The sequence below is a fragment of the Myotis myotis genome, unplaced genomic scaffold (genome assembly GCF_014108235.1).
Source record: "Myotis myotis isolate mMyoMyo1 unplaced genomic scaffold, mMyoMyo1.p scaffold_m19_p_3, whole genome shotgun sequence".
Classification (NCBI taxonomy): Eukaryota; Metazoa; Chordata; class Mammalia; order Chiroptera; family Vespertilionidae; genus Myotis; species Myotis myotis.
Genome location: NW_023416335.1, coordinates 118,873,657 through 118,899,335, shown reverse-complemented (window position 1 = coordinate 118,899,335; position 25,679 = coordinate 118,873,657). Strand labels below are relative to the sequence as shown.

The following is a 25,679-nucleotide window of genomic DNA, read 5'->3' as shown; positions in this document are numbered from 1 at the left end:
GCTTTTCGGGAAAGATTCCTCTAACACTTGTGGGCCAGTGCATATGTGTGTGTGTGAGAGAGAGGGAAGCAGCAGAGAGGAGGGGGAGCAGTGTGACTTACTTGAAACTCTGAAAGATAGCATGTGTCACAGGAGCAGGCATATCTGGGCACAAGGAGACCTGTGCCTAGAATGACCTCTACCTTTTGCTTTGGCATTTTGAGGGACTTTTAACCTCAGCATGTCTGGGGATCTGCTTCCTTCAGTCCCCCAATTAAAAATCTGTTTATTCTTCCAACCCCATTTATAAATGACTATTGCTTGAACATTGCAAAGGAATTGACAGAAGAAGGCTTTGTGTGTCTGGTCCTTTATGTATTTTCAGCTACATGGGTAAATTGTAGTAGAGGCTCAGATGCTTAAAGAGTATTTCTGAGCTAAGTTTTCTCAGAGAAAGATGTCTTGGGAGTGGGGCAGAAAGCGTGTAAAACAACCCTGTTGCATGACTTCACAAACAGTACCAGAGAAAAAGGCTTTGGGTTTCAGAGGCACAGGGTTGTCCTGTGTAGGGAACTATTGAGAGGGGATCTTGAATTGGGGTGCTTTATCTTATACTAGAGGCCCAGTGCACAAAAATTTGTGCACTCAGGGGAAGGGGGGGGGTCCCTCAGCCCGGCCTGTGCCCTCTCGCAGTCTGGGACCCCTCGGGAGATAACGACCTGCTGGCTTAGGCCTGCTCCCGTGTGGCAGAGGGCAGGCCCAATCCCTAGGTGCAGTCCCTGGTCGGGCTCAGAGTAGGGCCGATTGGGGAGTTGGGGCGCCTTCCCCTGTCATGCACAGAGCAAGGCAGATTGGGAGGTTGCGATGCCACCCTCAGTCACGCTCAGGGTAGGGCCGATTGGGGGGTTGGGGCACCACCCCCTGTCACACTCAAGGCAGGGTCGATGGGGAGGTTGCGGCGCCACCCCCTGTCACGCACAGAGCAGGGCCCATCAGGGGGGTTGGGGCTCCATACCCTGTCATGCACAGAGCAGGGTCAATCAGGGGGTTGGGGAGCTCCCCCTGTCACTCACAGAGTAGGGCCGATAGGGGAGTTGGGGCACCGCCCCCTGTCACACTCAGGGCAGGGCGGATCAGGGGCTTGGGGCACTGCCCTCTATCACCCACAGAGCAGGGCTGATCAGGGGGTTGGGGCGCTGCCACTCTCATACTCAGGGCAGGGCCAATGGGGAGGTTATGGCTCTACCCCGTCACACACAGAGCAGGGCCCATGGGGGGCGGGGGAGGGGGGGTTGGGGCCCCGCCCCCTGTCACACACAGAGCTGCAGGGCAATCAGGGGGTTTGGGCGCTGCCCCCTGTCACGCTGATCCCGGTGCTGGGAGGCATATTACCCTTTCACTATATAGAATAGAGGCCTGTTGCATGGGTGGGGGCTGGCTGGTTTGCCCTAAAGGGTGTCCTGGATCAGGGTGGGGGTCCCCACTGGGGTGCCTGGCCAGTCTGGGTAAGGGGATGATGGCTGTTTGCATCTGGTCACACACCCTTCAGGGTGGGGTTCCCCACTGGGGTGCCTGGCCAGTATGGCTGAGTGGCTGAGGGCCATTTTCAGGCTGACGGGTGACTGAAGCTCCCAACCGCTCCTTTTTTTCTTTTTGTTCTGGGCCAGCTTTAGCTCTGAGGCCTCGGCTGCTGAAAACAGGTTTCTGGCCTTTGTTTACCATCTGTATTTGATACAATGTTGCGGTCCGGCTGGCTGAATCTCTGCTGAGTAAAGCAGGTTTCTGGGGATTTTTTAGCTTCTTTATTCGCAACATAGTTGCTTAGAGTTGCAGCTGAGAGGCCGGCAAGTCAGGCGGGGAACGTTGGAGTCCTCCGTCACTGAAGCAAACAAGCCTCCCTGTTCGCATCAGCTGCCTGGCTGCTGGCCGCCATCTTGGCTGCCAGTTAATTTGCATATCTCGGCCCTACTCTGTGAGTGACAGGGGGATTAGCCAATGGGAAGGGTAGCGGTCGTACGCCAATTACCATGTTTCTCTTTTATTAGTGTAGATGCAGTACATGTGACTAAGAAGACACACCTGCTCCCAAGGAAATCTTTGTGAGGAAGTTGTATTGCATCTTTCATTCTTTTCCTTCTGTTTTTTAAAGGTTTACATGGTGTTCTAGTTGGTATGATTCTTGGATAATTGGCTCCATTGTTTACATGTGGACTTTTCTTTTTTACATTACATGGCAATGTACATGAATGTGATACATACAGTACACAAAATCAGATCCTTTAAAAACAGTTATGCACATGACATGCAATATTAACTTTATACATTGCATCCCAGGATGTGATTGATTGGAGGAAAAAATGTTGGAGTAGGCATGTTTGGTAAAGGAACCACAAGTTATATAACCCAGTGGACACACACACACACACACACACACACACACACACACATCTAGTTTGAAGGGCAACTGTAGTGTATGCAGCATTGGCAGTGGCGCCGTTGAGGAGGTGGAACTATTTCACACAAGATAAGGATGGGCCAGCATCAGGACACGGATGCAGGGTTTTATGAACTATTACTATTTCTACCTTTTGGAAAGTGATGTTTTCAGCCACAGATCAGATAAAAGAGACAATATGCACAATCTCCAACTGAAATCCTGCTGTAGCCCAGACAGTGAGGTGGTAGGACATTAGAAGACTTGAAAACTGTCGCTCTTTCTGGATCCTCCAGAGTTATCTGCTCTCTTCTTCAAACGGGCTCTTCCTCAGTTGTCAGAGTCACCTTCACAACATCAGAGGCTCCACTCTGTCCCAAGAGGAAGGAGCACTAAGGAGGATGTCTTCTTTTATTCCGTGGAGACCCTTAATCATGGTGGAAATTGGATGCACCCGCCTAAGATTCTTCGTCATACTTCCTGCCAAATCTGCCACCGACGGGCCAGTGGCCCAGGGTGTGTAGCCTTTCAGTTTGATCACCTCATAGGCACTTTCAACCACCTGTTTGTGAACTTCTTTCCACTGTTCCTCATCTGCATCACTGCCTAAATCAGGGTGCAGATACTTTGGGGAGACACCAGCAACATTCACTCCAGTTCACACAGGGTCACTAGAATGTCCATGCTCCCCAAGCACCCACCCGTGACAGCTTAATGGGTGAACTCCCAGCCTCTCCCCCATTAGGTAATGGAACCAGGCTGAATCCAGATTGCAACCACTTCCAATAAATGGTTTTTTAGAAAGCCACTTATCTTCCAAGCCACATAGGTCACGATACCCACTGGGTTGGAAACAACAAGCAAATTGCAGTTGGGGTGTATTTCACATTAGGAATGAAGAAGTTAAAGATATTCATCCTGTCCTGGCTACACAGGTAAAGGACAGCTGGACACTTCACATGCTTCTTCCCTTAGCTGATTTGAATCTATATCCTTTTCCTATAATAAATCATGATAATAACACCCCCCCCAATAATAAAGATGTTCATGTAATGCTGGACCAAATTATGATGGCATTCTCCCTCGTGTTGACGTGCCCCAGCTGTGGTAATAACCAGCTTGGAGTTTGCAGTCTCACTGTAGCCTCTGCAGTCACACTGTAGTCTCTTTTGGAGTTCTAAGGAAAAGGCTGCCATGCTGGAGACCCATCATCTCTCCCTTCAGTTTGTCTTCCGTGACATCAACAAGAGCACGTTTATCTGTCACGTCTCCTTCATTTAGAGCAGTGGTTCTCATCCTTGGCTGCACATTAGAATCACCTGGGAATCTTTTTAAAATCCTGATTTCTGGGCCTCATCCTCCAGAAATTCTGTTTCTTTGTACTAATGTTGTGCCCCCTCCCCCCCAATAACAAAGAAACAGAATTTCCAGAGGATGAGGCCCAGAAATCGGGATTTTAAAAAGATTCCCAGGTGATTCTAATGTGCAGCCAAGGTTGAGAACCACTGATTTAGATACTGATGGCTCAGGCCACCCAACAGCACCAGACCAATGACTGTAATCTTATTCTGGGGTCTTCGTTCTTCCTTAAGCAGACTCACAGCTGCTTCTTGAGAGTTGCCACACTGGACTTAGAAACAAAAGAAATTTGAGTGCATGGCAGGTGGGCGTCGGTTGCACATAGTGTTGGATCCAGACCCGGTGGTAGCTACTCCGGTGCCCTCTTTCTGTTTCCCCCCCTCCTAAATACTGTAGCACATATTCAGTATTTCTTTAGCAATGGTGTTTGTGGTAAATTTCCTCAGTCTTTGTTTTGAATTGTTCCCCACCCCCCCATACCCCCCTTCAGTGATGGCTTAGTCAGATACATAATTCTGTTAGCAAATATCTTCCTTCAGTAATTTGAAGTTATTCCATTATCTTCTGGACTCTACTGTTGCTGATGAAAAATCTTCTGTAAATCCAAATCAATATTCTGAATTTTAAAAAGATATTCTCTTTGTCGTTTGCATTATGCCATTTTACAAAGTCGTGTTAATACATAGATTTTTAAAAAATCTTGCTTGAGACTTGGTGGGATAGTTCAATCTAAGGATTCATATTGTTCACCAGTTCTGGAAAATTCTTAGTCATTTAAAAATATTGCCTCTCCATCAGTCTTTCTATTTTATTCTTCTCATACTCTGTTATTAAACTATGTACTGGTCTTTCTCATTTTATCTTTTTTCTTAAATGCTTTTTCTTATCCTGTATTTCCTTATCTTTCTTTGCTACATTCTGGGTAATGTCTTCAGCTCTATCTTCCTATTCAGCATTTTTTCTTCATTTGTATCGAATCTGCTGTTTAAACTTTAAATGCTTTTATTTTCAATGACTATTTTATTTCTAAAATATATATTTTGTTCTTTTTAAAATTTGTTTCTTTAATAGTGTATTTTTTCCCTTTATGGTTTCTATTCCATATTTTAGATTGTTAATCATTTTAAATATATATATGTGTATATTTATAATACTTATAGTCTATTTTAGATGGTTTTATCTGTTTCAGCCCTTGAGGAATAGTTATCCTGTTTCTTGTTTCTGCTGAGTTTCACTGATGGTTGATCACTTCCTTCTGTGACATAAAATTTTTCAGTGTGAGCCCATCTTCTTTATGAAATTGTTGTCCGACTAGGTTCTAAGCATCCTGAATTTTAGAGGTGTTGCATTTGCCCCAAGTAGGCAATTTTAATGGCTTCACTGGTCTATAAACAATTTTTAATATTAGCTTCTTGACTTGGAGTGTCCACAGTATACCGGTGCTTTAATATTTCATGAGAAAAAAATTTTCACACCCAGAATCTCAGAGACAAGTGGAACGTGTATATAGTATGGGCTGACTCGTACAAACAGGGAACATTTTATTTTTCTACCTTTGCAGCCTTCAGACCTGCTCTGTTGGATCTTCCTTTCCTTTTTCTTGTTCACATCATCTCAAGCCTATTTTAGCTTTCCACTCACCATCAGTTATTAGAAAAGTCTCATTTCAATAATTAGGACTCATTTTACAAATATTAGAAGTCCATAGGCTACTTCAAGTCTTACCCATGGCTTTCAGATTTATCTGGGGGAAGAGGGTCATGACCTACTTTTTTCTTTCTTTTGGTTCTTCCACTCCTTCCCTCCTTCTGGTCTTCTAGGATTAGGAAAGAGGAGAGAGGATTAATGGAAACGGGGCTGAAGTCTTCCTCCTTGGTGCTGCTTTGCCTGACATTGGCTGGCCGTCATTCTCTACTATGGTAGCCATCCCAATACTGGCTCTTTCTTTGGGCATCTTTGTGGGCTCTTTTAAGGTCCCCTTGGCGTCCTTTTTACCTCATAGTTCCATGATGTGGGTGATGTGGTCTCTGCAAGACTTCTTGTGAAATGCATAGCTTCTTTCTGCTGAGGTAGCCCTCTTGGGAGGAATACTTTCACAGTAGCTTGAATCCAGCGACCTTGCATATCACCAGCTCAGCCCAGTAGAGGCTGCTGTATTTAGTTAAAAGTTGGAGTTGCAGGCTGTCTTCCATTGTTGCCCCTTTTCCTTGTCCTGTCAGCACAGCTGATCCAAATCTAGAGAATTTTCCAGGCAAGAAGCAGGCACCAACCTCAGTTTGTATGCATCCTCCAGATTCTAAACAGCACGGTCAGTGCTTTCCTAAGAATAACGCTCTGCTCTGGTGCTCCAGGGTGGGCATCGGGCGGGGGTGAAGGGGTAGAGGGTTGCGGGGGCAATGAGAGGCTGGTTTCTCTTTATTCCACTGCAGTGTCCAGAGATGCTCCCCTTGGTGCCCACTTCACTTGATTTGGGAGGGAGTTGGGGGAAGCACACGGTGCCTCTAGGCTGCCTGTTTCTAGTCCTCTTCTTATGTAGGCTGAGTGGGGTGCTGGAGGGAGGGATCAAGGACCAGTTTGGCTGCCTGTTATTCCTGGCATCCAGTGCCTCTGTTGTTTGAGGGATACTTCTCACTTATTGCTCTCAGGTTTGGGGCTTCAGCTGGAATTCTGAGATAAGGAAAGTCCCAATCAGTATCTTGTGATCCACATTTTCTTAGCTCTCCTTTGGGCATGTGGGTAGGGGTTTTAGACCCCCCCTTTTTTTTTTTACCGAGGATTAATAGTTCTAGGTTCTCAGGTTTATGCCAGGGTCTCAGTCAACCCTTTGGTTTTGTGGGGTCCTCTAGCTCTGTCTCCTGTTTTGTTTAGGGGTTAGAACTCCACCCCTGACCTGTGGGCCTCTCAACCCCACATCCCCCAGAGCTATCCCAGCTGTTAATACCCCAGCTCATTACTTAGCTTTAAGTTCTCTCTTCCTTCCTGGGGCTCAGCTCATATTGTTCAGCATTTCTTTGCATCATAAAAAGAATGAATTCCCCATTTTTTGGTGGTCTAAGCTTGGCCTGCCATATTGCCAGAGCTGGATATTTGCATCTGTGCTGTATAGACCGCTAGTAATACCAGTCCTTCTATTTCCATCACAAGGATGTTATCAGGACACAGAAGGTCCTGGGTGTAAACATGCTTTGAAAGTATTGATATATTTACAAAGATGGGATTATTGTAAATATACCTTTGCCTGGTTTGTTAAACCATTAACCTTCGAACTGGTCATTTAGTAAAACTATATTTATAAGGGGAAATGCTCACAAACCGACATGACATGATGATGTCCAATAGTTTACCTCCTTTAACTATCACTTCTGATTTATGACACCTAATGGTTTCCAGTCTATCTTTCTGGATTTACTCATTTAGAGTATTTTAAACTTTCAGAATATTAGTCCATTATCCTTTTTTATATCATTGGACTTAGAAATATATATTAGACTAGAGGCCCGGTGCACAAAAATTTGTGCACTCGGGGGGGAGAGGGGGTCCCTCAGCCCGGCCTGTGCCCTCTCGCAGTCTGGGACCCCTCGGGAGATAACGACCTGCTGGCTTAGGCCTGCTCCTGGGTGGCAGAGGGCAGGCCCAATCCCTAGGTGCAGCCCCTGGTCTGGCTCAGAGCAGGGCCGATTGGGGAGTTGGGGCGCTGCCCCCTGTCATGCACAGAGCAGGGCGGATCTGGAGGTTGCGATGCCACCCTCAGTCACGCTCAGGGTATGGCCGATTGGGGGGTTGGGGCATCGCCCCCTGCCACACTCAAGGCAGGGTCAATAGGGAAGTTGCGGCGCCACCCCCTGTCACGCACAGAGCAGGGCGGATCAGGGGGTTGGGGCATTTCCCCCTGTCATGCACAGAGCAGGGCCTTTCAGGGGGGTTGGGGCTCTGTACCCTGTCACACACAGAGCAGGGTTGATCAGGGGGTTGGGGAACTCCCCCTGTCACGCACAGAGCAGGGCCGATCAGGGGGTTGAGGAGCTCCCCCCTGTCACGCACAGAGTAGGGCCAGTAGGGGAGTTGGGGCACCGCCCCCTGTCACACACAGAGCAGGGCGGATCAGGGGGTTGGGGCGCTGCCCCCTGTCATGCACAGAGCAGGGCCCATCAGGGGGTTTGGGGCACTGCCCCCCGTCACACACAGAGCAGGGCAGATCAGGGGGTTGGGGCGCCGCCCTCTATCACCCACAGAGCAGGGCCAATCAGGGGTTGGGGCACCGCCACTGTCACACTCAGGGCAGGCCCGATGGGGAGGTTATGGCTCTACCCCGTCACACACAGAGCAGGGCCCATGGGGGGCGGGTGGGTTGGGGCACCGCCCTCTATCACCCACAGAGCAGGGCCGATCAGGGGGTTGGGGCGCTGCACCCTGTCACACACAGAGCCGCAGGGCGATCAGGGGGTTTGGGCGCTGCCCCTTGTCACGCTGATCCCGGTGCTGGGAGGTCTCGCGGCTCCGCTGATCCCGGTGCCGGGAGGCATATTACCCTTTTACTATATAGAATAGAGGCCTGGTGCACAGGTGGGGGCTGGCTGCTTTGCCCTTAAGGGTGTCCTGGATCAGTGTGGGAGTCCCCACTGGGGTGCCTGGCCAGTCTGGCTGAGGGGCTGAGGGCCGTTTTCAGGCTGATGGGTGACTGAAGCTCCCAACCGCTCCTTTTTTTCTTTTTCTTTTTTTTTTTTATTCTGGGCCAGCTTTAGCTCTGAGGCCTCGGCTGCTGAAAACAGGTTTCTGGCCTTTGTTTACCATCTGTATTTGATACAATGTTGCGGTCTGGCTGGCTGAAGCCCGCCTGAGTAAAGCAGGTTTCTGGGGATTTTTTAGCTTCTATATTTGCAACATAGTTGCTTAGAGTTGCAGCTGAGAGGCTGGCAAGTCAGGCGGGGAACGTTGGAGTCCTCCGTCACTGAAGCAAGCAAGCCTCCCTGTTCGCATCAGCTGCCTGGCTGCTGGCCGCCATCTTGGCTGGGAGTTAATTTGCATATCGCCCTGATTAGCCAATGGGAAGGGTAGCGGTCGTACACCAATTACCATCCTTCTCTTTTATTAGATAGGATATTAATTAAAACTATATTTGGTACATTAGGTGGCTGTTACATAAATTATGTATATTAGGTGTATACCAGGTACATCAGGGTCACTCATTCTCCTTCCTTCACTTAGGGAACCAAAGATAGGACAGACTATCAATCATCAATCAATCAGTCAGTGTTAAGTGAGTGCTTATTGTGAGTTTGGTACTGTAATAGCTCCTTGGCAGAGGGCATAAACAAACAAAACCAATTTTTGGCAACTATGTATTGGGTAGTAGATACCGGACAGACATACTCCTAGATGCACTGATGAATGAAATAGCCCAGCATCTGCCCTCCTGGAGCTTACATTGGAGCCACTGGCTGAGCTATATTTGAATTTCTCAGCGGTGGTAACATGGTACATTGTTACAACCACACTTGAGAAATGAATGAATACTCCAGGGTCTGGAAGTCTTGTTTAGTTTTTTATGGATCTGATACCCTGATCCCATCAAGGACCAAATTTTTATAAAAAGAAACCCTAGTCTAGAAGTTGAACAGCTTTTGGAATAAGGGAGTCAAACAGTATGTGAAAGAAGATGTTGTGGGTTTGAGTTGCTATCTCTGTGGCACTGAGGTTTATCTCTGATTGTCATCTCCCCTTTCTGTACCCTTCCCATTGCGGTGGAGCTTTCTCATCATCCTCAGGGATCCAAGGCTTTTGCTTTTACCTTTCCTTCCCTCTGGGAAGGCACACCCACAGATAAAAGGCTCAGATCCCTGACAGAGCTATGCAGCACAGCACAGTCCCTGCTCATCCTGGCAGTCATGGACATACCTTGTGTGGGCTCTATGTCCCTGGAGGCCAACTTCATTGAGTGGGTGGGAGGACAATGGTTTCTCCAGGAGGAGTAGGGTCACCTGGACCCTGCTCAAAGGGAGGCTAGAATCAACTATTTACATTTTTATATAAATTTATTTTATTTCCTCTCTGAAGTATTTGCATTTTCAGGCTTTTGTCTAATTGTGAAATGAAAGACTTGATCTTTTCCCCAGGAATTCCAGTCATCAGCAAATCAGTTTAGGAAGAATTAGTAAGACTAAAAACATTCTATGGATGATTTTCCTAAGCTTGTGGTTTCAAATTAAATCAGGCAAAAGATACATCTGTTGATTAATGGTCATTGGCACCAATTCAGTGCCAACAGGAATCCCCAATTTGGGGTGTGGCAAAGAAGGAAACTTTATTAGTAGCACAATTGTGATACAGCATGACCATGAGAACAGCACAGCTATGAACAGCTCAATAGTGTTACAGCTCAATTATGAAGCGGCATGGCTGTGAAGAAGCACTGTTGTGAGATGGCCCTGCTCTAGCCCAGCCAGGAAAGTGCAATTTTCAATCTTTGGTAGAAAGGGAAAATGTGCTCCCTAGGCCAGAGGGGAGCTGACTTATATAGACAGAAGTCCCCACCCTTGGACCTTGATTGGTTGGTCCTTATGAAATGAGGAGTCCAAATCCTTGCAGCTTGATTAGTCCAAAAGGCAATGCCCTGATTGGTCAGAATGGAGCCTCTCTGATTAGTTGATGAAGATGCTGATGGGAAATATAGCCAGGCAGCTCTGATTTGACAGGGAACACCTCAGTCCTGTTGGTTGAAATATAATTTCAGGAACTCCTTTGTTAGGCTCGTTCAGATGCTGAGAATACAGAGCAGTGGGAGGCAGGTAGTTCAGTGCAGGCTTCTCCCTGAAGTGTGGTTTGTGTTAGAGCCCCATGTTTAGAGATGGCTGCTGGACTCTGTTTTTAAATTTGAGCCCAGTTAATCACCCGGAATCCTCTTTGATAGGTATCTTCTTTCTCAGGGTCCATACATCTAAGATGACAAATACAGTAAGTTTCAGGTCCTGTGCTGATTCAGGACTGATAATGGAGTGTTTCATGTTGAAAGGATTCTGAACTATTGCCTAAGCTCAGGGGAAAGAGTGCAGTGATTGATTAGTGATGTCTTCCATTGACTAGGATGGAGGTGAGGAATGTATAGCACACCTACTACTTCGACCATTTTTAAAAATTGATTTCAGAGAGGAAGGGAGGAGAGAGATAGAGACATCAATGATGAGAGAGAATCATTGATTGGCTGCCTCCTGCATGCCCCCCACTGGGGTCGAGTCCACAAATCAGGCACGTGCCCTGACCGGGAATCAAACCATGACCTCCTGGTTCATAGGTTGACGCTCAACCACTGAGCCATGCTGGCCGGATGGCCATTTCTTGTAAAGATGGACAGATGCTTAGGTTGTCTTTTATTTCAGCCAGCTGATTCAATCAGTATGTAAACAAACAGCTAATTTAGTGGGAAAAAATCAGTTCATATGTGTATTTGGTATAATGTAGAAACAAAAAAGAAAAAACTTAACTCTTATAAATTCTGCTTTTCACTTTTTATTCCGCTAGATTGGTACATCATAGACATATATTTAAAGTTGAGTTAAATCCAAGAGCTTCTAAATTTCTTGTCTAATTTTCCTGAAGGAGTCACTAGATAGTACCTTATAGTTTCATCACACTGTCTTTCTAAATATTTTAAGATACATTTCAGTAAAACCTCAGAGGGAAGGTAGGGGAGGGTGGGGGTAAGAGGGAGAGATCAACCAAAGGACTTATATGCAAGCATATAGGCCTAACCAATGGACACAGACAACAGGGGGTTGAGGGCATGAGTGGGGGGGATGGGAGTAATGTGGGGATAAGGGCACATATGTAATAACTTAATAAAATTAAAAAAATTAAAAAAGTCTTGCTATAGCCAGAATAAAAGCAATTTATAGTGACCAAAAAAACCAAAAAATACATTTCACTCTTATTACTTCATGTTATTCTCACTTGATCCCTGTGAGAGGTTTGTTTGTAGTGCATGGATGGGGAAACTGATGCTCAAGATGATTTGACTTGCCAAAGCTTGTCATGAGCAGGTGAGGGATTGGCCCGGATCCCTGGCCTTCCTCCTTTTTACCATGAACTTTCTGTGATTCCTCGGGGATCTCCAGGAAATTTAATTATTGTTGATATCCTCTCTCAGGGGCAGGAGACTGTATTTTGGCAAATGACTCAAAATAGCATCTTTGCTCTGCTTAAGAGGTTGCCTTTTTAGCAGCAGGTTGATAAATTAGACCCCACTGCTTCGATAAAATACTTTGGGGTTTATAGGATGGAAAATTTTGTTTGGAAATGAAAATAGCCCATAGTCACTCGTACCCTGAAGTTGTCAGATGATACTGTCTGAGTCACCCCTCACCATCTTCTGGCACTCGCTGGGGGTGGGGGTGGGGCTCCCTGAGGCTCACCTACCTTGGTCTTGGCCATATTTGGCTTTCTAGAGCTTGTTGGCTTTGGAAGTGCCTTTCAACCTGCCAACACCCAAGTGGAGACCCAGATCTGCATGCATTTAAATGGCCTAGCTGTGGAGAGAGCTCAAGTGGAGACATCCAAGGGATGTGGGGCTATTTAGTTAACATAAATCAGCTCTCCGAGTGTGAGTATCTAATGCATTCCTTTGGTTATAAACAGTTTAGTGTCTTGACAGCCAACATCTTCTCACCCTGGTCCTTCCTAGCACAGACCTCCATTTGGATTTGTTTCTACAATCAGACACTTTGATGATTGCAAGGCATGGTAAGGGGCCTTTCTGAAGAATAATAAGCTATTGTATATCAGGCCCTTCCTCCTAGAGTGTTTCTGCTCAATGGGTACAAGCAGACTCTCTCTGCCCTCACTTATTGCTTTCAGTGGGTACTTTGCTAAGTATATTACATAACCATCTCATTTAATCCTCACCTCCAATTCACGAGGTAGGAACTGCTATTAATCAGTTTACAGGAAAGAAAACTGAGCTTAGGTAATTTGTCTAAGACCACACAGCTAATAAATGGTAGAGCTGAAATTTGAACTTAGCCTGCTTTCTGAGCCCTTGCTTTTAAAAAGCCCTGCCATGATTATATTGTTTCCTTTCTAATTTGGATAGTTTGCTGTTGGATTTTTGAGATGTTTCTTGATAGTTTAAATAGCAGCCCCCATGCTGGCAGAATAGGCCTGTGGATCTGCTCAGCCCTCCTCTGGCAGGAGGAAAGTTTGGGTTAGGAATGTGTGTCATCATGGAGGTGGTGTCAGCATGATGGCCTGGTCCCAATCTCAGATTTAGACCAGCGAGAACCAGGGTCCCAGAGTCATGGTTTGCACTCTGCTTCAGGTTTCTCCTGGGGAGTGGTTGTGCCAGGGCTTGTGCTTGGCAGGGAATTGTTGTGGTATAAACAGGGATTGGTATATTTAGAAATAATCTCTAGGGATTGTCATATGTGTTTATCTACATGCTCAAGAGATAAAAGTCAGGGAGGTGGATCAGTAAGAAAATACTTGGATTGACATCTAGTTGACACAATGGCTCTTTCCCAGGGATACAGGGCAGCCTGATGCATAGGGCCAATTTTAGAGTCTTCTTTATCTGTTTGGAATTGTCGCTATCTGCACTGCAGTAAAACAAGACTAGCCTGGGTCTGCCTTTCTTGACTTGAAAAACATCATCACATGGGCTTGCCTTAGTTTTAGTTTTTTCCTAACACATGTCGTGGGACTCTGTTTTCTCTCCCCAACCCACCCGCAGATGTAACTTTCTGATTCACTGTTTCATTTAGGGAAGACATTTGTAGAGCAATGTCAAGAGGGGCTGTTTTCACTTTGGATATTACTCATATTTAATGTTCTTGCTTTGAATGTATTCCAAGAGGATACAGTAAATATAGGAGTGTGCATACATCCATGCAGGAGTTCATGAAGGATAAACCACATTTCTTTTCCTTCTTTCTTCCCCTCCTCTCCCGTCTCCTCCCCTCCTTTACTGTTCCCTCCCCACTCCTTCCTGCCTGCTTTCCTTCCTTCCACTATATATTTCTTTACATCAGGTTTCTTGATGCATATTTTACATATGGTGAGGTTCACCTTTTACGCAGACAGTCCTGTAACACAATAGTCATGCTATAAATCATTTATAAAGATCCCTCATACCTCATTTATTCAGTACTCTCTCCATCCAAGGTCTTTGGCAATCACTGATCTGATTTTGCTTCTTTACATTTTTCCTTTCTCAGAATGAATAAATGATAAATTAAATCATGTAGTATATAACTGATGTGAGTGAGTGGCAGGCTAGATTTGGCACATGGGCAAAAATTTGCCAATCCCTTTTTTAAGGGATCAGCTAGAAATGTATTCTTCTATTTTACATAGAATTTACCCAAGAGAAATAAAAATATATGTCCACATAAGAAACTATATAAGAAAATATATAGTAGCCTGATTCCTAACAGCTTCAAACTGGAAATCACCCAAATGTTCTTCTATTGTGAGTGGGGAAACATTGTAGAGCATCCATAGAATGGAATACCACTCAATATCGAGGAAGGACTGATTTACTCAACAACATGATATGCCTCTAAACCTTCCACTGTATACATATTATTGATTTCAGAGAGGAAGGGAGAGGGAGAGAGAGACAGAAACATCAGTGATGAGAGAGTCATCAATTGGCTCTCTCCTGCCTACCCTACGTTGGGGATCAAGCCTGCAACCTGGGCATGTGCTCCAACTGGAAATCAAACTGTAACCTCCTGGTTCATAAGTGGACACAACCACAGAGCCACACTGGCCGGGCAGACCTTCCACTATATTTTTAATTCAATAGACAAAACATTTCTCTAAGAGATAGGAAATGGCAACAGAGATTATAGCTCTAGCACCATATATTTTGCAGTCATAAAGTTATTTGCCTCTGGCCTTTCTTCCAAGTTTGATTCATATTTATTCTAGAATCAAATACACTGATATTGGGATCAAGGCTGATTTTTAGAAGATGATTCATTTAAAGTGAACTCCTGCTTTATATCTTTATATAATAGGACTTCTTAAGTGGGATATCTATTAGGAAGGCCCAGGAAACCTGTTCTTGGTACATGCAGCTGCTGTGTCTGAAGGACACAGGGTTGTGCGCTACAGTATGTAGTTTTCACTGAAAGGGAAATCAAAATATGGAGCCTGATTCCTAACAGCCTCCACTCTGAGGCTGTATATATCAGGCTACTATACATTTTCTTATATAGGTCCTTACATGGACATATATTTTTATTTCACTTGGGTAAATGCTATGTAAAATAGAAGAACACATTTATAGCTAATCCCTTAAAAGAGGGATTGGCACACTTTTTCCCATGTGCCAGATCTAGCCAACCACCCATGGAATCGAGGAGAGGGACAGAAGTACTTGCTGGGGAAAGACGACCTATCCTGATCTGGAACAGACTCTGAACTAGGTTTAGGCTGTGTGAACTAGCTGAAGTTTAATGTTTTAGCACCAAGGCTGACAGGTGTTCAATAAAACACGAACATGCCCCCCACTCAAACGGTGAATGGACTTAGATTTAGGATGTGTATCTTTTATGATCAATTGGGAAATTTAATTTAGGTACAACTAATAGCTGTGTGTGTGAGTGTGTGTGTGAGTGTGTGTGTGTGTGTGTTGGTGAGAGTTTTGCACATTTTGTTTAAATGTGAACAAATTTAAATTTTGTTCAACCTTCTAGGCAAGTGTTTCATATTGGGGATATGTCATATATAAAAGTGATATTGGGGTTCAGGCTTTACAATTAATTGTAGATACCTCTTTTATTTCACTTTTCTTCTGCCTTTTTCAAGAGAAAGAGGAGACATTTATGTATGGATAGTCTTAGGTACATAATGTTATATATTATCATTTTTTAATTTTTATTACTTTTTTAAGAGGAAGGAGTGTGGTTTTGACTGGAGGGGTTTAGTGGGTTCTAGAAATAAAAATAGCCATGATTCATTGACTCTCCAGTGTGGGCTAATTCTTATATCAGGAACTTCATGTGAATTGTATAATTTAAGTCTCAAAACAGTCCTGTGTCATAGATAATGTGTACTTTTAACTGCACAACAGAGAGAATAGGTTCAAAATAGCTAAGTCCATGATGAATGAGAATTATGGCCTCATAAGATTTGGAGGAGCTGGAATGGAGCCCTTGCACAAAGCCCAGAACTTTAAAGAGTTTCCTGTACAAGAAAGGGAGAAAAGCCCTGCTTATTGGTCTGGAAGACAGTAAGGAAGTGTGCTGTCTGTCCTGGGGCTTACTGTCCCACATGTAAGAGAGAAAGACTCTATGTCTGTACCACTCACAGGTATGGAGTTTGACTTCATGCTATGCACCTTTCACAGGAACTTTAAGAGTTAAAAAATGACATTAAAAACTATATTTTGGACATAAAAGTGTAATGTGGCACATTCTGTTAAGGATTAAATTGTGCCCCCCTCCCCAATTTCTGTATTGAAGCCCTAAGTGAAGGTATCTGGAGATGGGACCTTTGGGGGATGATTGGGTTTAGATGAGATCATGATGGTGGAGCTCCCATGATGGAATTAGTGCCCTTGTAAGAAAAGACAGTGGAGCTCTGTGAGGACTGCTACAAGCCAGGAAGAGAGCTCTTGCCAGAAATCAATCAGGGTGGCTCCTTGATCTTGGACTTCTAGCCTCCAGAATTGTGAGAAAATAAATTTCTTTTGTTTAAGTCACTGAGTCTATTGTATTTTGTTATGGCAGCCCAAACCAACTAAGACATATACAATGGAATGTTATCCAGCCTTAAAAAGGTGGAAATCCTGCCATATATTACAACACGGATAAACCTTGAGGACGTTTTACTAAACGAAATAAGCCAGATACAAAGAGTCAAATACTGCATGGTTCCACTTATACGAGGTACCTAGAGTAGTCAAACCCATAGAAGCAAAAAGTAGAGTGGTGGTTGCCAGGGGCTGGGGGAGGAGGAGGGGGTTGTTCACTCGGTTAGAGTTTCAGTCATGCAAGATGAAAAGTCCTAGAGGTCTGCTGCATAGCAGTGTGCATATAGTTGGCACTACCGTACACTTAAAATGGTTAGGATGGTAACTATTATGTAGGCATTTTACCACAATAAAAAAACCTAGATGGAGAATAATTAATGCACATATGCTCCTCAAAAATAAACACAAACAATGCTAAAGCAGAGTTCTGCAGTTCAGGGCCCTCAACACTTTCATAAAACAAGCAATCCTGGCTGAAGAGGAACTAACAGCAAAAATTATAAACCTCATAACAAAATAAACTTCCATGAGGAAGAGCCAATAGATATAGCAGAAGTGATGATTAGTGCCCCAAGAACTAAAGTAACAGGGCAATTTGAGGAGACTATAAAATAATTTGTTTAAAAAGTTAAAAGAAATAAAAAAGGAATAGAAAGCACAATAAAAGAATAGTACTCTCTGAAAAAGGAAATTTGGAAAAAAAAAAAGGTCCTAATAATTCTAGAACTGAAAAACATAGCCATTGAAATAAATAACTTAATGAGTGGGTGAAACATTAGGTAAGAAATGGTAGAAGATAAAATCTGTGATTTGAAGTTAAGACCTGATGAAATGGCCCAGAATTTAGCACTGAGAGGTAAAATATTGAATCTATGAAAGAGCAATTGAGAGAATTGAAGGACAGAATGAAAAGTTACAATATATGTCTAAATGGAGTTCTAGGAAATAGTAGAGAGAATGGTGAAAAAGCATTATTTTATAAGATAATGCCAAGAATATTCGAAAATTTAAGAAAGATATTGATTTTTAGATTGCGGCAGCACACTGAGTATTGAGTAGGGTAATTAAAAATATAGCTACAGCAAGACACTCAATGTAGAAAACTGCTAAATTGTTAAAGAAAATGAGAAAACCTTAAAAGCAAGCAGGGAGAAAAGACATCATCTGTCTACAAACAGCAGACTTCATCAACCACAATAGACAGTGGACAATGAAATATCTTCAAAGTGCTCAGTGAATATCAAACTAGAATTCTATACAAAGCTAGATTGCCATGCAAGAGTTAGGATGAAAAGACATTTTTTGATATCAACAAAGACTGAGAGCATTTACCTTTAAAGCGCTCTTTCAGCAAGCAACACATTTGATAAAGATGTTTCCTTCTCTCCCTCCCCTTCCTTCCTTCCTCCCTCCCTCCCTCCCTCCCTCCCTCCCTCCCTCCCTCCCTCCCTCCCTCCTTCCCTTCCCTTCCCTTCCCCTTCCTTCCTTCCTTCCTTCCTTCCTTCCTTCCTTCCTTCCTTCCTTCCTTCCTTCCTTCCTTCCTTCCTTCCTTTCTGGAAGACTAAGATTTAAGATTTAGGGTGATTTGAAAATAAGGAGGCTTTAAATATTGAACAACAATAAGGTCGAAGATTAGTGATATTTGGGGGGTGGGTGAAAATATCAGGATTAAATGCATTCTAAGGTCCTGATATTTTTCAGAGAAATAAGAAAGTATTATTTAAATTATTTCCTAATTTAAAACAAAAGAGAGAAATATCCAGACGTTGATCCTTGGCCATCCATTATTACCACTAGAATAACAACCAACATATACTAAATTCTTATTTGTGCCAAGGTATTTCATTTATGTTATTTCATTTAATTGCACAGCAACCACATTAAAATGGTCATGTTCCCATTTTGAGAGGTCAGAAAGCAGGGGACATATTAACCTTTGTATTCCTATTACTCACATTAATATACGACAGTAGTATGTGTTCAGGAAATGTGGGTGAGCCAAACCGAGCTGAGGTTAAAATGCAGTCAACACTTTGCCCATGTCACAATATTAGAAAAATGATAAAACCACTGCTCTAACTCCAACCTGCCTAACCTTACAGTCCCTGCTTCTCTGTGGTGCTCTGCCCTCATTATTTACTTCTCTGGGTAAGTGACTTCCTATAAACCAATGCCTCACTTTCCCCCTCTCATGCATTCTTTGGTCTCCTGTGTGACATGTCCATTCAGACTTGGTGTCCTGGCTTTGTTTTCACCCTCTGTCACACAGATGAACAGTCTCTTGATCTTTGTTTTGTTTTCACAAGCCTGTCTCTCCCAGTTTCTGTGTGGTACTCAGACAACATCGCTAGCACTGTGTTGCTAGGAAATGCAATAATAATCATAGCATTTATAGCATGTGCCCTCTCTCTTCCCCCCTGCACACACCTGCCTTTACCATCTGTTCAGGATGCCCACTACTGCTGCTGCTGCTTCAGTACCTTGACCATATGCCTCACTGAGGATCCCAAACCTTGGATTTCTTTAATCAATGAATTACCAGTGAGAAAATCAGCACCTGGAGTTGCTAAGCTACCCTGGACCCTGTTCTAGTCACACACCAGAGAATCTATTATCTATCATCTATCTATCTAATCTCAAAATAACTGGGTAAATCTGTGAGATAACTTTGTTGTTGTTTGCCTCTTGGTGTGTTTAATCATGGATTGCACTGTTTGGTTTCCTGAATTGCTTTCAGGCTAAAACAGTCAGGCAGTCCCACATCATAGAATGGGGATGCACATAGAATGAAAGGGGAACACTGAATGTATTTAGCTTCCCATTACTGGCTTCTCACACTGTGTCGTCATCCTTTAGACTTAGAGGGGTTTTTTTCTTCTTCATTACTTCCTTGTTTTGGGTGCATTTGGATAGACTAACAGCAAATCCATCTCAGAGGGGTTTACACTACCAGAGTTAGCAGGCCTGGTGGACAGATGGTATCTTGAAGGCAAACAAAGGCTCTTGGTTTGCTGCTGATGGAGGTTGTGGGTTCCTCTGATTTCTCTGCTATTCCCCCAAAAGGCCCTAACTGTAGGTCCCATCTGTACCAGTTGTTGAGGCCCGTGTGCTGTGGTTTGTGGTTAAGGCAAAGCATTCCAGTTTCCCCACGGTGGCCAGAGGATCAGGTTATACCTTTCTTAGGGAGACATCTTGAGGCAGATGGGAGTAGCATCTACCTTGCAGTTGGAGTTGCTGAATTCCTGACTCCACCATGTCAGATGTGGCCTTGGGAAAGCCTTTGATTCTCAGTTTCTTTAGCCATAAATTCAAGGTTGTAAAAGAGTTGAGTGAAATGATAACATGAGAAAATGCTTTGTGAACCTTAAAATACAGTACAAATATAAAGCATTATTACTCTTAGTGCTTGGAGAATGGATTGTAGGAGTTAATGGCCCTTGCTGTACCATATTTCAATGCCAAGAAGGATGAGAGCTGTCAATAAATATTGATTAATGATGAGATAGAGAAGCTGTTGGACACCGTGTGGAAGCCAGGGCTTTATATATTAAATACATGCATCCACTCAGTCATTCATTGAGCAAATATTTATTGAGTGCCTACTAAATGCTGTGCACTGGGAATACAAGTGAACAAGACAAATTGAATCATGATTAATGTTTTCTCATGAAATTAGAAATATATGGTATGTTTTTATCTAGAAAGTTAAGTTTATTTAATACAGGGTAGGGCAAAAATAGCTTTACAGTTGTTCATATGGAAAATAATACAATAACTAATAATAATACAAGAATAAACTCTGTTTCGTATACTCACAACTATAAACCTACTTTTGCCCAATCCTTTATAAAGAATTGTTCTTTGCCCTAACCAGTTTGGCTCAGTGGATAGAGCATCGACCTGCGGACTGAAGGGTCTCAGGTTCAATTCCGGTCAAGGGCATGTACCTTGGTTGCGGGCACATCCCCAGTAGCAGGTATGCAGGGGGCAGCTGATTGGTGTTTCTCTCTCATCAATATTTCTAACTCGTTATCCCTCTCCCTTCCTCTCTGTAAAAAATCAATAAAATGTATATTAAAAAATAAAATAAAAGATTAAAAACCTTAAAAAAATTGTCCTTTATGCTGATAAGATGTCTGCCATGCTCTTTAGTGCTAAATGTCATATTTTATGATATGGTAATGATAGTAGATGGTAGTTGATTTTTGAAAATAATTTCACATAGTAAATTAAAAACAGGTGTACTGGTCCTTGAAATCCAAAAGCTTAGGAACCATTGCAGCCCAACCTCCCACCCAATGAAGAACTCTCTTTAGCATTCCACCAGGTAGGCATCACATTTCTACTTTAATAATTCTAGGGAAGAGGGCCTCACTAACTTCACAGAACAGCCATTCCATTCCAGTTTTGAATAGCCTTTATCTTCTGAAATAAGATAAAGTTGAAATCTGACATCCTATAACTTCTTCCCATTAATCTTACTCCTTCTATCTGGAGCAAACAAAATGCATTTTTACTCCATATGATTTAGCCATCCAGATTTTTGAAGCAAGCTATTTTAAAACATGTTTTGCAGGGTTCTTGTCCCCACTTTTTAAAAATCCCTGCCTGAGGATATGTTATTTTTTAAATTAATTTTAGAGCGAGGGAGGGAGGGGGGAGAGAGAGAGAGAGAGAGAGAGAGAGAGAGAGAGAGAGAGAGAGAGAGAGAAACATTGATGTGGGAGAGAAACATCAGTTGATCAGTTGGTTGCTTCCCATACGCACCGATTGGGATCAAATCTGCACCTAGGTATGTGCCCTGACTGGGAATTGAAGCCACAACCTTTTTCGTGTACGGGTCGATGCTCCAACCAACCGAGCCACCTGGCCAGGGCCCCACATTCTTTACCCAGTTCTCCTATGTCTTCATTCTTCCTTCTTCACCTTCTTCCAGTCACCTGCCACTTTTCCAGTGTCTGTCTTGGAGCCTGCTGCTTAGAGGGACACAAGCTTTATCTGCAGACTAACCTATGCTGAATGCTCAGCCTGCTGCTTCCCTTAGTCTGGGCTCTGAATGCAGATTAAGGGAGTAAAGATTGCATTTGCCTTTTTGGCAGCTGTGCTGTACTGTTGACTCATATTGAGTTGCAGTCTACTAAATCCTCTGGGGTCTTTGTCATATAAATTGCTGATAAGCCAGGGTTCCTCCTACATTATGTTTAGGCAGTGATATTTTTTCATCTAAGTGCAATACTTTAGATTCATGGCTATTATATTTTATCTTGTCAGTTTGGACCAGCGTTTCAGCATATTGAGGTCATTAGAATCCTGATGCAACCTTCCAACTTATTAACAATTCCTCCTAGATTTGTGTCAGCAGCATATTTGACAAATTTGTCTTCATCCAGATTTTTGATTCAGTGTTAAAAAAACTGGAGCCAAAGACAGAACCCTGGTTCACAACAGTAAAGACCTTCCAAGTTTAGATATATCTGTGAACCAAAAATCAATGCATCTCTACGTGCATCAATCATCAATGCATCCATCTATCAGCAGCTACAGGTCCACCTACGTGTATTTATTATCCACCCTGGTGGTGTGAATTCTGTTTGTGACTCTTCTACTTATTTTTCTGTTTTTAAGACATATATTTTTATTCTTAAAAATTAGCCAACATGGTAGTGACATCACTGATTTCAGAGAGGAAGGGAGAGTGATAGAAACATCAATGATGAGAGGGAATCATTGATTAGCTGCCTTCTGCATGCCCCCTACTGGGGACGATCAAACCCGCAACCCGGGCTTGTGCCCTTGGTCGGAATCACACCTGGAACCCACAGGCCAACTCTCTATCCACTGAGCAAACCAACGAGGGCTCCACTTATCTTTCTTTATAGGCAATGTCAACCATGCCCATTATTGAACCTGCCATTGGTACGATTATAACTTTCAAATTTACTTTTTCAGTCCACATATTTGTCTCAAGTTCACATTTTTATTTTTTTGCTGGATATCTTTAGAATATTTCAAGGGTCTCAAAATTAATTTATTGTTTTCTTCCCCCTAAAACCTTTTTGTCTTTCCGTGATCACTATTTCAGTGATGGCACTACCATGTTCGTTAATTCAGATGCCTGGGAACCATTCTCAGTGTCTTTGTTTTCTTCCCATTCTGTAGCTAATTTTGTTAGTTGGCCTTAGAAATTTTCCTTCCTTAATATTTCATAATCCACCCCTCACACTGTAATCTGTTTATCCTATATAATAAAGAGGTAATATGCAAATTATCCCTCACTCCCTCACAAGATGGCTGCCTATGACCAGGCCAGCAGGGGGGTTAGTGAGGGAAGACCAAATAACTGAACAGCAGACTGGCAGAGGGGCTGTGAGGGTTGACCAGGCCAGCGGGGAGTGGGGGCAGTTGGGGGCACCAGGCCAGCAGGGGGGCAGTTGGGGGCAACCAGGCCGGTAGGGCGGAGCAGTTAGGGGTGACCAGGTCAGCAGGGGAGGGCAGTTTGGGGGGACCAGGCCTGCAGGGGAGGGAAGTTGGGGGGGGCAGGCCTGCAGGGGAGGGCAGTTGGGGGCAATTGGGCTGGCAGGGGAGCAGTTAGGCATCGATCAGGCTGCCAGGGGAGTGGTTAGGGGGTGATCAGGCTGTCAGGCAGAAGCGATTAGGGGCAATCAGGCAGGGCCACAGGGATCGGGCCTAAACTGGCAGTCGGACATCCTCTGAGGAGTCCCAGATTGGAGGGGGTGGAGGCTGGGCGAGGGACACCCTCTCCCCCTCCCCCCACCACTGCATGAATTTCACGCACTGGGCCTCTAGTTTAAAAAATAAAAGAGGTACTTTAGTATCGATTAGGTTATTTTCTCCACAGGTGTTCCAAATCATCTGATTTCTCATCCATTCTAGGAGTGTTAAACTCCCTTTTTACTGCTTAATACATGTTTGTTTCTTGGACCCTGTATTAGTAAGGGAAGGCTGTCAACCATAACAAGCAGCCCCAAATCTCACTGGTTTGACACAATTAAAGTTTACTTTTCAGTTGTCGCAGTGCAGGTATTCCTCATCAAGTGGCCTTCCACAGGAGGCTCAGGTTGTTTTCATTCTGTGGCTGAGCACTCTTAGATCTTCAGAGTCCTCTCCATTCGGCTGATGTCTGGAGAAAGAGAGAGGATTGCAGATGGGAGAGCAGAAACACTGTGTGGGAGGTTCTCCCAGGCCAGAACTGGATGTAGCACCAGTCACTTCTGTTCACATTTCATTGACCAGAGCTTAGTCATAAGACCATGTCCAACTGCCAGGGTGGCTGGAAAATGTGGGCTGGCTGTGACCCCGGGAGGAGAAAGGGAACAGATAATTGTGAGCATTAGCAGTTTCTGCCTTTGCACTCAGTCTTCGGTTCTGACCTTGTGTGTCCCAGGCTGGATTCCAAAGCCCTTCTCATCCAGGGCTTTTTCTGTGCTCCAAGCCCTTTGATCTTCTATCTCCCAACCTGAGTTTTTGCTCCTTGCTCAAATCCTCTTGTCACTTGTTACCTGACTCCACTTCACTTGCTTTTGGCTGGATTTGACTCATCTCTCCAGTTTTCCTATCAATCCTTGCCTTGCTCATGTGTCTGGGACTGGACCATCTCATCCTTGGTACCTGCCTGCCATCGAATGTGTGCTCCTTGGATGAGAGCCCATCTTAGTCCAAGTACCAACATGACAGAGGAGAATCCTTTCAACATGTCCAGTGCTTTGAAGTCCTTCCTATGAGTAGTACTGGGTTTGGATTGGAACTCTACTTCTAGTTAGAGAGTGTAAAGAGTTGCAGTAAGAGCCATAAAATATAAGGCACTGGGAAATACAGCTTTGGAAAGCCAAAAAAAAAAAAAATCAGTGCTGTGCATCTTGAAGGGGACAAGTCTGAAGGGAAGAGTCAGTCTTCATATATACACTAGAGGCCTGGTGCACAAAGTTCGTGCACGGAGTTGTGTGTGTGTGTGTGGGGGGGTGGTCCCTCAGCCCAGCCTGCACCCTCTTGCAATCTGGTACCCCTCAGGGGATGTCCCACTGCCGGTTTATTGTGGGATCAGGCCTAAACTGGCAGTCAGACATCCCTCTCGCAATCTGGGACCACTGGCTCCTAACCGCTCACCTGCCTGACTGCCCCTAACCACTCTGCAGCCTGTCTCATCGCCCTTACTTGCCTGCCTGCCTGATCACCCCTAACTACTCACCTGCCTGCCTGATTGCGCCTAACCATTCTGCTTACCTGCCTAATCGTCCCTAACTGCTCACCTGCCTGCCTGATCGCCCCTAACTGCCTCTGCCTCGACCCCCAGTGCAGCGGCTTTGTCCAGAAGGACGTCCAGAATGATGTCCAGAGGGTCGTTTGGCTGTCCAGTCTAATTAGCATATTACACTTTTATTATAGATATATAGAAAGTTGGTTCAAAAATGGTTTTAAAAGTGATGGTGCTAGAGTAGATATTTTTTCATTACACTAAAATAGAAGAAAGTATTTTACATTTAGTGTGGGATTTTTAGGTAATGAAGAAAGAATTCATGAATCCAGAATTTTTGGATCTGGGGGTGGGTTCCTTAGAGTAGTTAAGTCATGTGCTTTCCGGGAAAATATTGTGAGTGGGTAAGCCTATTCCAGGTGCCTTAGAAGTGACCTGCTGGGTGGCAGGAGGTGGATGAGCAAGCTCAAAATCTTTTCCCATTCTGTGATTCTAAAAAAGAGAATAAAAAAGAGGCTGGATGATCTGCTTTTGGCTCATACATTGGGGCCCCAGTTGGCTCATACACTCAGATACTTTTATTGTTTTTGCTTGTTTTATTGTGGTAAAAACACATAACAAAATTTGCCATCTTCAACACCTTTAAGTGAAGAGTTCAGAAGTGTTAAGTATATTCACATTGCTGTGAAACAGATCTTCAGCACTTCTTTATCTTGAAAAATGGAAACTGTGCCTATTAAACAACTCCCCTTTCTCCCCTTTCTCCACCCCTAGTAACCACTTTTCTATTTTATTCTACTTTTTGTACCTCATATAAAATGCTGGATGTATTAGTTTCTTACTGCTGCTATAGCAAATTACCAGAAATTTGGAGGCTTAAAATATATATAGTTCTAGAGATCAGAGGTCTAAAGTGGGTCCACAGGGCTGTATTCCTTCTAGAGGCT

The 25,679-nt window shown here is 43.9% G+C and overlaps 1 protein-coding gene and 1 pseudogene across 11 annotated transcripts in view; one reads left to right on the top strand and one right to left on the bottom strand.

Annotated features, from left to right (window-relative positions):
* CACNA1C (calcium voltage-gated channel subunit alpha1 C) overlaps window positions 1-25,679 on the top strand; it is a 698,738-nt gene that overhangs the window by 109,295 nt on the left and 563,764 nt on the right. The window lies entirely within an intron of this gene.
* Window positions 2,728-3,709, bottom strand: LOC118649682 (annotated as a pseudogene).